The sequence below is a fragment of the Charadrius vociferus genome, unplaced genomic scaffold (genome assembly GCF_000708025.1).
Source record: "Charadrius vociferus isolate BGI_N301 unplaced genomic scaffold, ASM70802v2 scaffold244, whole genome shotgun sequence".
NCBI classification, from domain to species: domain Eukaryota; kingdom Metazoa; phylum Chordata; class Aves; order Charadriiformes; family Charadriidae; genus Charadrius; species Charadrius vociferus.
The window spans coordinates 3,064,172-3,077,422 of NW_009648822.1; positions in this window are offsets into that span (position 1 = coordinate 3,064,172).

The window sequence follows — 13,251 nt, forward strand, 5'->3', positions numbered from 1 at the left end:
TTTTAAAGTAGTTCAGAGACATTTTCAATAAAACATGAAATGATTACAAAATCTCTACAAAAAGTTAAAAAAACCCCTTATTTCCTAGTATATGAAGGAAAGCGTTAACTACAAATTATTGGTAATGTTTAAAATAATAAGAAATCATATAAATAACCACTGGAGAAAAACAGTTCTGGGAAATAAAATTATTATATAGAAGGTAAGCAATAAGAATGTAACAAAAGTTAAACCATTAGATCTTCAGAATATGAAGATACTAAGTATCAGGTTAAAGGTCAGGATTATTTGTTTCAGTACATTTAAGAAGAGAAGGAGGAATATTCCTAAAATTGTAATGCTTGATTTACAAACTTGAAGGTCCATATTTTTAAAAAGTATATTACTCTACTCAAAATTTTTACATTCCCCCATATTTGAAAAATATTTTTTCTCACAATTTTCCTTTTCAAATTGATGTGATAGTAATACATAACACATATGTTACTCTGCATTTCGTTTTTAAAAATAAATCTTCATGTATACAGGATGCGTGGACATAAATTCTTACAAATTAACATGTACTGTTATAGATTACTCACAAGTTACCAGTGTAGAAAATCCAGGGAAGTAACAGAATATATATGCTAATTAATGGTATCAACAATACAGTATTTTGGACTAATCCAAGAAATATTCTCAATTCTTTACTGCTAGCAACATGCAACGGTACTATAAAGCCACGCTATGCTGCTAGATTTGGATCAAAATTGTGTTGGCCCAAAGGAAATCTGTTTGCTTTGTCCATTTGCCAGAACTTTCCATCCAAATTCTGCAGTTAATTAGGTGAGAACCCAAAAGTTCATTTTGCAGTCAAAGCCCATCAGGAAGACAGAGGTACTTCTGGCGTCGTTGCAGTACTGCTCTAAAGGGCTTGTCATCTTCAAGCATCACTAATTATTTTGCATTACATCAAGATCCCACTGAAGTTAATGCATGTGTTGCGTTTGCGTGCTTTGAGTTGGGGAAGGTCTTCTAATATTTTGCACATTTGAATTTTAAGGTTTTGCCAACAGTGGCAAAAAAGATTGAAGATGAAGAAATGTGTGGTCTATGCTTACTTCGCCCATTTTTGCTGTTGAAAAAAGTAGGAAAGAGAAACGTCTAAAGATTTTCCAGTATTTCTGAGTACATTTTGTTACGGTCTCCTGTGATGGAAAAGTCTCTTTTACATCTGCTACTTTTAAGATTAGCATATTATTTTCACATTGAAATTGTAATAAATTGTTTCATATAATGCAACTGTATTTTTTGAACAGAATTTTCTGAGAAAGCCTTATACATTTTCTCCTAATTTATTTTTCAGAATATATAACACAGATGCCCTTTAATAGAAAAGTAAATTCTGTTTTTATTGTAGAATCATTAGAGAAGTAAGTGGAGCAATCTGTCATTGTCGTAACTCTCTTACTCTTTACTCTGTCTTCACCTGTATTGTTAACTGTATAGTTATCTTTACATCCCTTGTGTCCAGGCAGTACAGGTAAATACATTCCAGTTCTGACCTCAGGTGACTAAAGGTCTTGTTTTCTGTTGGGTCTAGAGGAAGTAGTCGTACTTCAACACAGGTGCCTTCACCAAGACATCTAGACTAAGGTGAGAGGAATCTGTTGTTAAATATACATGGAAAAATAAATACTATTAAAAGATATATTTAAAGTCACATCATTGAAGCCACAATTTAAGATTTACGCAAAGTGAACATCTGGTATTTGTTTGCTAAGATTGCATCTAAGCACCCAAGTAAGTAGTTAGAGTTGAGTGCGCATAGATAGCTGTGCTGTGTGACAGCTAAGTGTCTTATACCTCTTGTGATGTAGTTAGTCAAGGAGTACCATCATGGGAAAAAGAATAAGAAATCGAAGGTAAATACAGTAGATTGGATTAACTTGTGTTATAAAACGCTAGATTTGTTTTCTTAGAACCTACAGATACATTCCTTTCAATTGGCATTTTTCTGGAAAATAAGTTTTCAAGAAACTCTATGGCTATATGTCTGCACACACACGCACACACACTTTCACAGAGGAAAAGCTCCACTCTGCTAAGTTACGTTTTGTGAAGTAAATATATTCTGTCATTCAAATTACCTTAAAAACTAAAACGGTTTTGTGCAAATAGGTTGAAACTGAGTGAAGCTTTGGCTGTAGTATTGATTAACACCAACAATGCATATTTTTCTTCCTGTTTATTTGCTTATAACATCAGTCACACAAATACTCTTTTGTGTTGGTCCGTATGTTCCATAACATAGACGTGTTCTGCAATGCATTGCTCAGCATGCAAGGGCATCTTTACTTATGTAATATGACTGCTGGTTTGAGGGACCTGTGTGTGATAAGGATAATAGTGGATTATGACTGGTAAACAAATGCATGATTCAAAGAATTAACTTTTTTTTTTTTTTTTTTTTTTTTGCTAGAGAGGAAAAAAACACTACATATTCAGTCTTTAATCAATCACAGCTAAAGTTGTGCTTGAGCCAAGGGGCAAAACCAGTATTCTCAGAAGGCTCCGTGATCTCTCCCCACGTGCTTTGACGGCAGGAGAAAATAACATAGTTGTTTAACAATCAAATTTAACCTTTCTGATGTCTGTTGCATAAAAACAAGCATAGAACGTATGAATCAGTGAATTCACTGTTGTTTGCTCATTATAATTTAAATTCATGACCTAGTAACAATCAGTGAAAGAATTAAAATGCAAAAAGATTATAAAAAAAATTGTTTTTTAAGTAAAGTATTTTATTGACGATGACAAGAAATGGAGGGTTTTTTTAAGCATTCCAGAGATTTATTTTAAAATACCGTATAATACATAGAAACATTTTTGGTTTTCTTTTTATGATACAAGAAATTGTTTGCTATGAAAATACTTATTTGAAATTGCTGTAAGTGTACAAAAAATGATGGATGATGATAATTTCACACCATTCAGTGGTGACATTTAGATGGATGTTTATCTTAATGCAGCAGAATTACAGTGGTCTGAGACTCACTAGAACAAACAGTTTTCCTGTAAGATTTCCATAATGTCTTATTACCAACAAAAATCTTAATATTTTAGATTGGATAGTCAAGCTAAAGTGTAGCTCCTTGCAGATTTGTTTGAGATTTGGATATGAAAATGATGTGCTGAAAATAATTAAATAATACAGGATTGGGAAAAACAGATAGAAAAAAGAAAGAATTAAGGAAAAAGAAATAAAAGTAAAACAAAAGAAATTAATTCTTAGCTTTGCATTCTTCCTGCTTGCCTGAGGGACTGTGCTAATGCAGCTGCTATGGTCATTGGCATCAGTGAATGTCAGTGGAAGGAGGACCAGTGTAGACAAGCTCCCACTGCTGAATGGTCTCCAGGTGTTCAGATGGAATCTGGTACCCTCTCTCTCTTTAAAAGGGAAATTCAAAATTTCAACCTCATTGTGGATATGGGCTAATGTGGTTTTAAGCTGCATTTGTATTGCCTGCATCACTGGCAGCTGGAAGTGATGCTGGGGTAGCTTTCACAGCCACGAGTGCCCATGTAGGGTGTGTCGTGCTGTCCAGAGCTCCTGTGAGACCTTCTCCTCTTAGCAACATATGCCCCTGCCACCTGTGGTTGGGCAAACAATGATGCACTGGTTGCTTTGCAAGTCCTTAGAGAACAACCTCACAGCTAGCAAGTGTCCTCAGCTGGGGAATTCCTGCCTTGGATAGCCACACAGAGCTGACCTTTTTACCAGGGATGCTCTTTCCACAAGTTAAGACTTACAGCTCAGTTTCTTGTAGCATATGCCACTTCAGGCCAAAGCCAGGTTTTTCTGGAAAAAATTTTCTACCAGTTTCCTCTGAATAGGAGAAGAGTTAGATATTCATCTGTTAATACTTTTGAACCCCAGGCTTTTTTGCATACAAAGGGACTTTTTGCATCCAAATTCTCATTTGCACCCTCTCACGTGGCATGAGTCTTTCACCTTTTCTGCTGTACAACAAAATCCCTTGGAAAACTTTCACTTAGCAAAAGTCTTCATGTCCTCACCTTCCATCACATATCAGGAATTGTGTAGGACCTTGTAAAACATCACATAGATTTGGAAGCAGCAGTGATTGTAACAAATACTTTTGAGCCCAATTCAAAGGAGGAAAGTGGAGTAATATTTAGATGTGGGAAGATGAAGTACCGGGGTGCCTGAATGTTAGAACTTTGAATGTAAATGTGATCCCATGTGTGAATTTCAGTCTATTCACCGGCACTTAAACAATTTCAGTGGCTTAATAACATTTCACTGTAATTTACCCAAGAAAGCCTGAAAGTCTATTTCATGAACTTTAACTACAAACCCCAAATAAATTGGGATCATTTTAATGTTGCTGTTCTTTTATTTATCTTTCATGATACATAGATTTGTGCTTACTGTCACTGTGTTATAAATTACTTCTGCAAGTAAGTCATGTCTCAGTTTTTATGTTCAGAACTGCACATGTTATTTCATTATTGCACTTTCTCTACTGTGTTTAGAGGAAAGAAAAGCACTATTTAGGCCATCCTTATGTTCAAGTTGTTACTTAGTAATTTTAAAAAGGCTTTTGAGTCTTGTTTATTCCCTTTTTACAATAATGTTCCTGTTATGTGCTGATATGTGGATTATATGGATTTACATCTTGCTTCTTACAGCTGTTGAGTCTCAAAATGCTTAGAGATATCTAGAGAGTTTGTAATAGAGTACCATAACCTGACAGTTTGCTTTCCCTAACATATACACATACTTTCCTCCCTCCCCCCTCCCTAAAACTGATATTTTTATAAGGGCTTAAAAAAAATATTTTATTTTATTGAGTGTTTCTTCCCAAATTTCACTGTATATTGAGATTTATCTGTGGGCACTACATACAGAAGTAGCATGCAATCAAAATCAAACGTAGGACAGGTGCAAACTCTTCCGATGGAAGCCATGGAAAAGAATAAGATTAAAAAAAAATTAATTTCTGTGTTTAGGCTTTTCCACAAACATATTAGATTACTCATTTCCATAGCACACTGAATTACTTGATAATGATTAAGTGGTTAATAATAGACTCAACTCAAGAATTCTAGTGGTTTGTGCATGAAGGAGTTCCACAACATATATAAAGCAGATAGGAAATTATTGATTCTTATTGAGAACAGGGTTACAGTAGGTTATTTTTCATGACACTCTTTCATTATGTATCCTGCTGTCTTGCTGGGGAAATCCACACTTTATTTTTCAGAGTCGAATCATTATGCTTGCATTTAATTTCCATTAAAAAACCATATGATTCCAGCTGAGTAAATGTTCCACAGCAAAGTCTTCATTAATTAGAAAGATGTCTTACAAAAATTCCTGTACTAATTTTTTTTGGCAACGATTTCCTTCTTAAAAAAATTTAGTCTTACTGTAAAGACTTACAGTGTAACTTCCAGAAACTGTTTTCTGACTTCCTAGGTAAATCTATCGCATTTGGGTCACTTTGTTCTGAGAGGGTATACAACAGTGATCTAAATTGTTGTCAAGTCATATGCTTCTGAGGACAAATATCAACTGCTTTCAGCTATTCATCCAGGGAATGACCTAGGAGTCATTTTTTTTAAGAGAAAACAAGAGGCATGTGAAGAACCAGAAGAGCATTAAACATTCCACATTGGTGTTGTGGAAACTTGGTGGGAAGACTCCTCTGACTGGAGTGCTGCCATGGAAGGCTACAGGCTCCTCAGGAGAGACAGGCAAGGGAAACGAGGAGGCGGTGTTGCCTTATATGTTAAAGAGCAGCTGGAATGCACGGAGCTCAGCCTAGGGATGGATAAAGACCCAACAGAGAGCCTACGGGTCAGGATTAAAGGGAAATCGGGAGCAGGGGACATTACAGTGGGGGTCTGCTACAGGCCACCTGACCAAGAAGACCAAGTGGATGAAGCCCTCTATAGGCAGATAGGGGCGGCATCACATTCACAGACCCTGCTCCTCATGGGTGACTTCAACCACCTTGACATCTGTTGGAAGGGTAACACAGCTAGGCATAGGCAATCCAGGAGGTTCTTGGATTGCATTGAGGACAACTTCCTTCTCCAAATGGTTGAGGAACCAATGAGGAAAGGAGCTATGCTGGACCTTGTGCTTACCAACAAGGAGGGGCTGGTAGACAGTGTCAAACGCAAGGGCAGGCTGGGCTGTAGTGACCGTGAAATGGTCCAGTTTGAGATCCTTGAGGCAGCAAGGAATGTGCACAGCAGGCTGACCACCCTGGACTTTGGGAGAGCTGACTTTGGCCTCTTGAAGAAGCTGCTTGGTATGGTGCCGTGGGATGAAGCGCTGGAGGGAAGAGCATTGAAAATTGGTCAATATTCAAGAACCGCCTCCTCCAAGCTCAGGAGCGATGCGTCCCTACAAAGAGGGAGGCAGGCAGAAAAGCCAGGAGGCCTGCGTGGATGAACAAGGAGCTCCTGGACATGATCAAAAGGAAAAGGGAGGCCTATAGGGAGTGGAAACAGGGGCGAGTAGTCTGGGAGGAATACAGAGGAATCGTTCGAGCAGCCAGGGATCAAGTCAGACAAGCTAAAGCCCAGATAGAACTGAATCTGGTCAGGGACATTAAGATAAACAAAAAATTCTTCTTTAAGTATGTCAACGAGAAAAGAATGACCAAGGAAAATGTGGGCCCTCTCCGGAAGGAAACGCGAGAACTGGTTACCTGGGACAGAGACAGAGCCGAGGTCCTCAACGACCTTTTTGCCTCAATCTTCACTGGCAAGGACTGCAGCCGCACTGCCCATGACACAGAATGCAAAGGCGAGGATTGGGAAAGTGAAGAACGGCCCACTGGAGGTGAGGATCAAGTGCGAGACCACCTGAGGAACCTGAAAGTGCACAAGTCCATGGGACCTGATGAGATACATCTGCGGGTCCTGAGGGAACTGGCAGATGAAGTTGCTAAACCACTGGCCATCATATTTGAGAGGTCGTGGCAGTCTGGCGAGGTCCCTGCCAGGTCCAGGGTCTGTGAAAGGGTCTGGTCGGGAGCAAAAGGAGACAGAAGCAGCGACAGAACTGGAGACATGGCTACAGCATGAGTCCAAAGTCCATCCAGTAGGTAGGGCAGCAGACAGGGACACTTGTGATACAGGGAAAGTTGTTGATGTTTCTTTTTGAGGATGGTTCAAGGACCATCAACATGGTGCTCTGCTACTGTAGCTTATAGAAGTTACAGGACCTGTGATGTAATGACCATGGAAAAGAAATTGTGCAACTGTCCCATCATCCAAAGAAAGTGTTGCTTCATTCCCTAATGCTGAGGAGAATATCTGGAATGAAATATAACTGCACTCTTGAGACAAAATTTGTTGTTAACTGTATAAAGAAATTGCAAAATGGCCATATCCTGGGAATACTGAAAATCCTGTTAATTTATAAACTAGTAGAGGTGGTTACAGACTTCTAATATCTTATGAAAACCTACAGTCATCTTGTATACTCATTTCACCGCTGCTTAGATGAGTTGTATTCAATTATATTTAATAATAACAAAATAAACTGAATGAGCTTTGAAAACATTTGCTTAGGACAGTACCTCAAGGACTGCTGAAAGCAGAAAAAGCCCTAAGAAACAGACAAACCTCCAGTAAACTTTATGCACACTTCAGTTGTATCTAAATAGATCTAAAAGATTTGCAGGTTCTATTTGTATATTTGCATGAGAAAAGACCTTCCTGATTTGTAAAAGCCTTCCTCCTTCTGGTTGCTAATTTGTTATATAGCACCAAAGATGAGTCATTAGTTCACAACTGCTTAACAGGTTGGAAGATACTATACATAAAACCTGGTTATATTGTCATAATATGGCTGAACTTTCAAATTTCAAATTCCTTTCAAATTTAAAGCTTCTGACAAATCAGCATATTTAAACCATTTAGCCTGATTAAGTATACTAGTCTATCAGGTAAAGAAGAGATATTAAGCTTATTTTTCTTTTGAACTTGCCCATCAAAAAGATGTGCACACCCTTTATTCTCTGCTGAGGGAATGTATAGTGTTTGCCTCTATAAATTAGCAACGGAGTGCAGAGCTGTCGGGTTTCCATACTCCCAAAAAGCTGAAGATTACTGAGCTGTGGATGTAAAATCTCTGCTGTGGATATTAAAGAAGCACTGAAATGAGAGGGAGGTAAAATCTGTTACAGAATTATTTTTTTTTTCTACTGTAAAGTGAAGACAAAAAGGAAAAGAATAAAGGACACCTACACATTTTTCCTCTCATGGCAGAAAAAGTGGCAGGTGATCTTCGAGGAAATTTGCAGACACATGTTAGTAAACTTTTCAACTTTTTGTCACTGCTGCAACTGTTGATACATGAAAGAAGTGGCAAAGACCTTTTTGGTTAATTTTTGTGCCAGATAATAAACTGATTTTCTCCAAGCTCAGAGGTTCACTGCACACTTTGGTTGCTGGCACTGAAATAGTGATAATACTCCCAATGTTCAGAAATCACCTTTTATCCTTGCATATGTGTGTGCTGTGAACACGGGTACACATTTATACCTCAGTCTTACAGAAGAGTATTACTGCTTGTACCGAGCAGTTATTCATGCTCAGGCTGCACAGGCTTTTCAAGGTTGAGGGGGGTTACAATCATTTAAGGAAATTTTATATCTGGGGGCAAAGGCCAGGACAAAAAGCTCATTTTTCCCATCTGAGCCACACGGCTGCAGTGCAGCTTGATTTTATTTGGTCCCGTCTTGGCTCCATACTGGCTGGGTTTTTGACCTTGAGGCGGTTTTGACCCAACAGGTGGGAGAGAGGATGTGGCTGAATGATTAGAGATATACAGAGGAGGTGGTAGGCTTGAGTTTCATTGGGTTGAGAAGACTATTGAAATTCTCTGCCACTTTTGCAGGGACTTTTGCATCAGAGATTAGCAGCTGGAGTAACTGCTAATCTATGATGCAAAGGACCGTCGGCAATTTCTCTCTCTGATGATGTTTCTGAGCAACTGCGTATCTGCCATGTCTGCTGCCTTCAGTACTGAAGACTTGTTGTCCTCCTAGCTGTCTAGACAGAGGCCCCAGGTGCCTAAGTTAAAGGTGTCTGGGACGCAGAGAAACTCCTCTTAGTTCAGAAGTTTCAAGCCCTGAGCAGCACTTCCCCTCGCAGTCTCAGTTCTCTTGGACTTCCTCACCAAAAATCCAAGTCCCATCTTTGGCGCTCAAACAGATTTTATGAGTATCTATGTAACCTATTTCAATGGTACAACTGTCAGGACAATGTTCTAAGGTAATTTAATTATTAGAAATATTAGTCCTATTTAGGTAGAAAAAAATTATTTGGCTGGTTTGGGTTTGGTTTTATTCCATTAGTTGCAATTTTGTATTTGATGTATTTTATTGATTATAGCTCCATGGAAGAAAATACCTCTTCACAAGCCATTCTCCTCTCCTGTATTTAATGACATAATAGTTAGGACACCCATATTCTCATAATTTCTTCTGTTGCTCTTGTGATAAAATTTATATGACTTCAGATTCTATCACTGATAATGTAATAATGGGGTCTTTGTTCCTTAATCACACTTGCTATTTGTGACATAAATTGTTCTGTGCTTATAATATTCCAGTCACATGCACCTAGTAGAAAATAGAGCTGAGCAAAGCTAAAAATAGCCTTTTGCAAAGCTTGAATGGATTTGTGTCTTACTATTCAAACCATAACTATATGAAATACTCACAGATGGGAATGAACACTAATATACAGCAAGAAATGTTTGTCTTTTTGTTACAGGACAACACTTGTACAGCCAAGTAATCAAATGAACATCACAGATGTGGGATTTTTCAGTTCAGAATAATAATCAGAAGCAAATATTACAATGTAGTGGTGAACCCATTGGCCCAGAACATAAGCAAATAGAATAATAAGTCCAGGTTTCATATTTGCTGATTTAGATATAAATTCTCTGGTGCATAAACTATTAACACCTGATGGATATGGATGCAACAAAGGAGAAGCTAGCTTTTGGGCATTCAGTTTCATTCTCTTCAACAAAAATGTCCCAAATCAGATAATTAAAATAAGTAGATGAAACCATCCAGTATGGCTGGACTAGTTAGTGGTCGTTAAAAAATCCATCACTTCAACCTTGATTGTATCCAATAACACTCTTAAAACTGTAACCAGAGAGTACAAAGTGTTCTTTCATAAAGAAAGGTAAAACATAAAAGACACAGTTATGTCTAATTAAGACATACTAAATGCAGAGCCAAATGCTACTTGCACTCAAGTAGCTAAGGATTTAGTCATATATGTTTGTGAACTGAACAAGAGATGAGATCATAGAATCACAGAATCATAGGATTCCAGGTTGGAAAGGACCTCAAGGATCCATTTGGTCCAAACTTTCTTGGCAAATACACAATCTAGACAACGCAGCCTGGCACCCTGTCCAGATTAATTTTGCAAGTGTCCAATGATGGGGAAACCACCACTGCCCTGGGGAGATTGTTCCAATGGCTGATTGTTCTCATTGTGAAAAGTTTTCCTCTTGTGTCCAATCAGAATCTTCCCAGGAGTAACCTGTACCCATCACGCCTTGCCTTTTCCATGTGACTCCTTGTAAAAAGGGAGTTTCCGTCTTCTTTGTAGCCACCTTTTAAATACTGGAACATGATGATAAGGTCTCCCCTAAGACTTCTTCTCTCAAGGCTGAGCAAACCCAATTCTCTCAGCCTTTCCTCATATGGCAGGCAACCCAGTCCTTTAATCATCTTCGAGGGGTCACCTCTGGACCCTCCCCAGCCTGTCCACATCTTCTTTGCATAGCAGGGAACACAACTGGACACAGTGTTCCAGGTGTGTCCTGACAAGTGCTGAGTAAAGTGCGGTAACGACTTCTTCATCTCTGCTGGTGATGCCCTTGGTGATGCAGCCCAGCATCCTGTTGATGTTCTTTGCCAGAGCAGCACACTGTTCACTCATCTTGAGCTTGTTGTCCACCAGGACCCCCAGGTCCCTTTCCACTGAGCTGCTCCTCAGCTAGGCAGATCCCAGCACGTGCTGCTGGGATTGTGTTTTCCTAGGTGCAACAGCTTACCCTTGTCCTTGTTAAACTGCATAAGGTTCTTGTTATCCCACTCTTCCAGCCTATCCAGGTCTTCCTGCAGGGTGAGTCTCCCATCCAATGTGTCCACCTCACCATTCACTTTGGTTCTATCAGCAAACTTCATCAGGGTGCACTTGATCCTATCAAACAGATGAAATATTGTTACTGTGTGAAAATACTGGCCTGTTTAACCTTGGCTTTACTTTCAACTTTTCTAACAGCCCCTTCAGCCGGGAGAATAAGGAAGCAGAGTAATCACAGAAAAGAGGTCCCAAGTCACTGCTTTGTTGAAATCCACTTTGAAGTAAAAGCAGAATAACGTAATGTCACGCAGCATACCAAGATTCACGAAGCAATCAATCTGTTACATGAAGTTTCTTTGTTGGTCTTACAAACTGTATTTATTGTCATTGTATTAGCAATAACTGAAAGAAATTAATGGACAGGTCTGCTCTAATGCTCCATGAAAATCTCATGTGGATTTGAGGCTTTGCTTAAGTATTTTTTACTGGCCAATTTGGTATGTTTATACTTCAATTAGAACTAAGAAAAAGAAAATTATAGTTATAATTTTAAATTTGTATTTCCAGCCACAAAACCTGAAAGTATACGGGTAGAAGTTTGCATGCAACTCTTCTTGGTATATACCAGGAAGTCTAGAAAATATCATTCTCAGATTTTTTGAATCATTTAAAGTCTCAAAGATTTACTGAGATCTAGTCCTTGCCTCCTAAAAGGACATCCATGAATGATATTTCATCTCTCTCTGTTGTGAGAGATGAATATTTTCATTTGTAAAATAACTTTTTAAGGAGATTTACACAGCTACGCTAGAAATTTAAGATTCTTCTAGTACATGAATCTGTCATTATTGTCTTTTATAAACAGCTCAACTTATTTAGTATACATTTGGACATTAGTTCTGATATTTCATCTTTTTCCACCACATTATTATATTTTTGACAGGGAAGAGAAATAATATTGGCATATGTTGTTGACATTGTACCTGATATAACAAATATATTAAAATATTGTCATTTTGTATAAGGATACAATAGAATGTTGAATCATATATTGTTATCAGTAAAGCTGTATTTCAAAAGATACAATCACCTAACGACATACATAAGTCTTAGTAAAGACAAGTCTTGAAATAATTTCCAAATCTTCTTTAAAGGCAAATAAAGAACAGGATATTGATTAAAATATATAGTTAATTAAAAATGCATGTTATACAATGTGTGCAACTGTAATTAAATGCAAAAACATAAGTCAAAACCAGATGCACGTGTTGAAAACTGTTATGTCCATAAGGTGACTCAAGCTATTAGCGATTTATTTGACTTATAAATTATAATAATAATTGTTAATAAAACATGCCCCCACCACGTTTCAGGATTCTAAATCCATTACCATGAAATGCAAAGGAAATACAAACTGACTTGTGGAAAACATTCATAATTACAAAGTGGGTTGAGCAGTCATTCCGCTTGCACCACGTGGAGGTCTGTAAATAACGAGAACATGTTTGTTACAGCTTTGTGTTGAAAGTGGGGTACAAATCTCTGAGTAACTGAATGGAAAACAGAAAATCAGATAAAGCAATAATCATAAGAATACAAATATGTTTAGTCAGTATATTGTTTACGAATATTCAGCCTTTATAAATATGTATTTTTTGTTATGAAGACCATAAGAGAATGCAGTAAAATATTGTCTGAACAGGATTGGACTTTCCTTTCCAAAACAGAACCAGTTAATTAGTCTATCAAGGAAAGACTCATATGTTGTACAACATATGAAAAATCATAGAACTATATAATCATCTAAGTTGGAAGGGACCTTTAAGATCATTGAGTCCAACCATGAATCTAACACTGTCAAACCCATGAGTAAAACATGTCCCTCGGCACCATGTCTACCCGTCTTTTAAATAACTCCAGGGATGGTGATTCCACCCCTTCCCTGGGCAGCCTGTTCCAATGCTTGATAACCCTGTCAGTAAAGAAATTTTTCCTAATATCCAATCTAGAAATCATAGAATGGGAAGTGTTGCTCCTGTGCCACTTTCAACTTCATCTTTTCTAAACAAACAAACAAACAAAGACCAAAGTTCTTCCTTATTG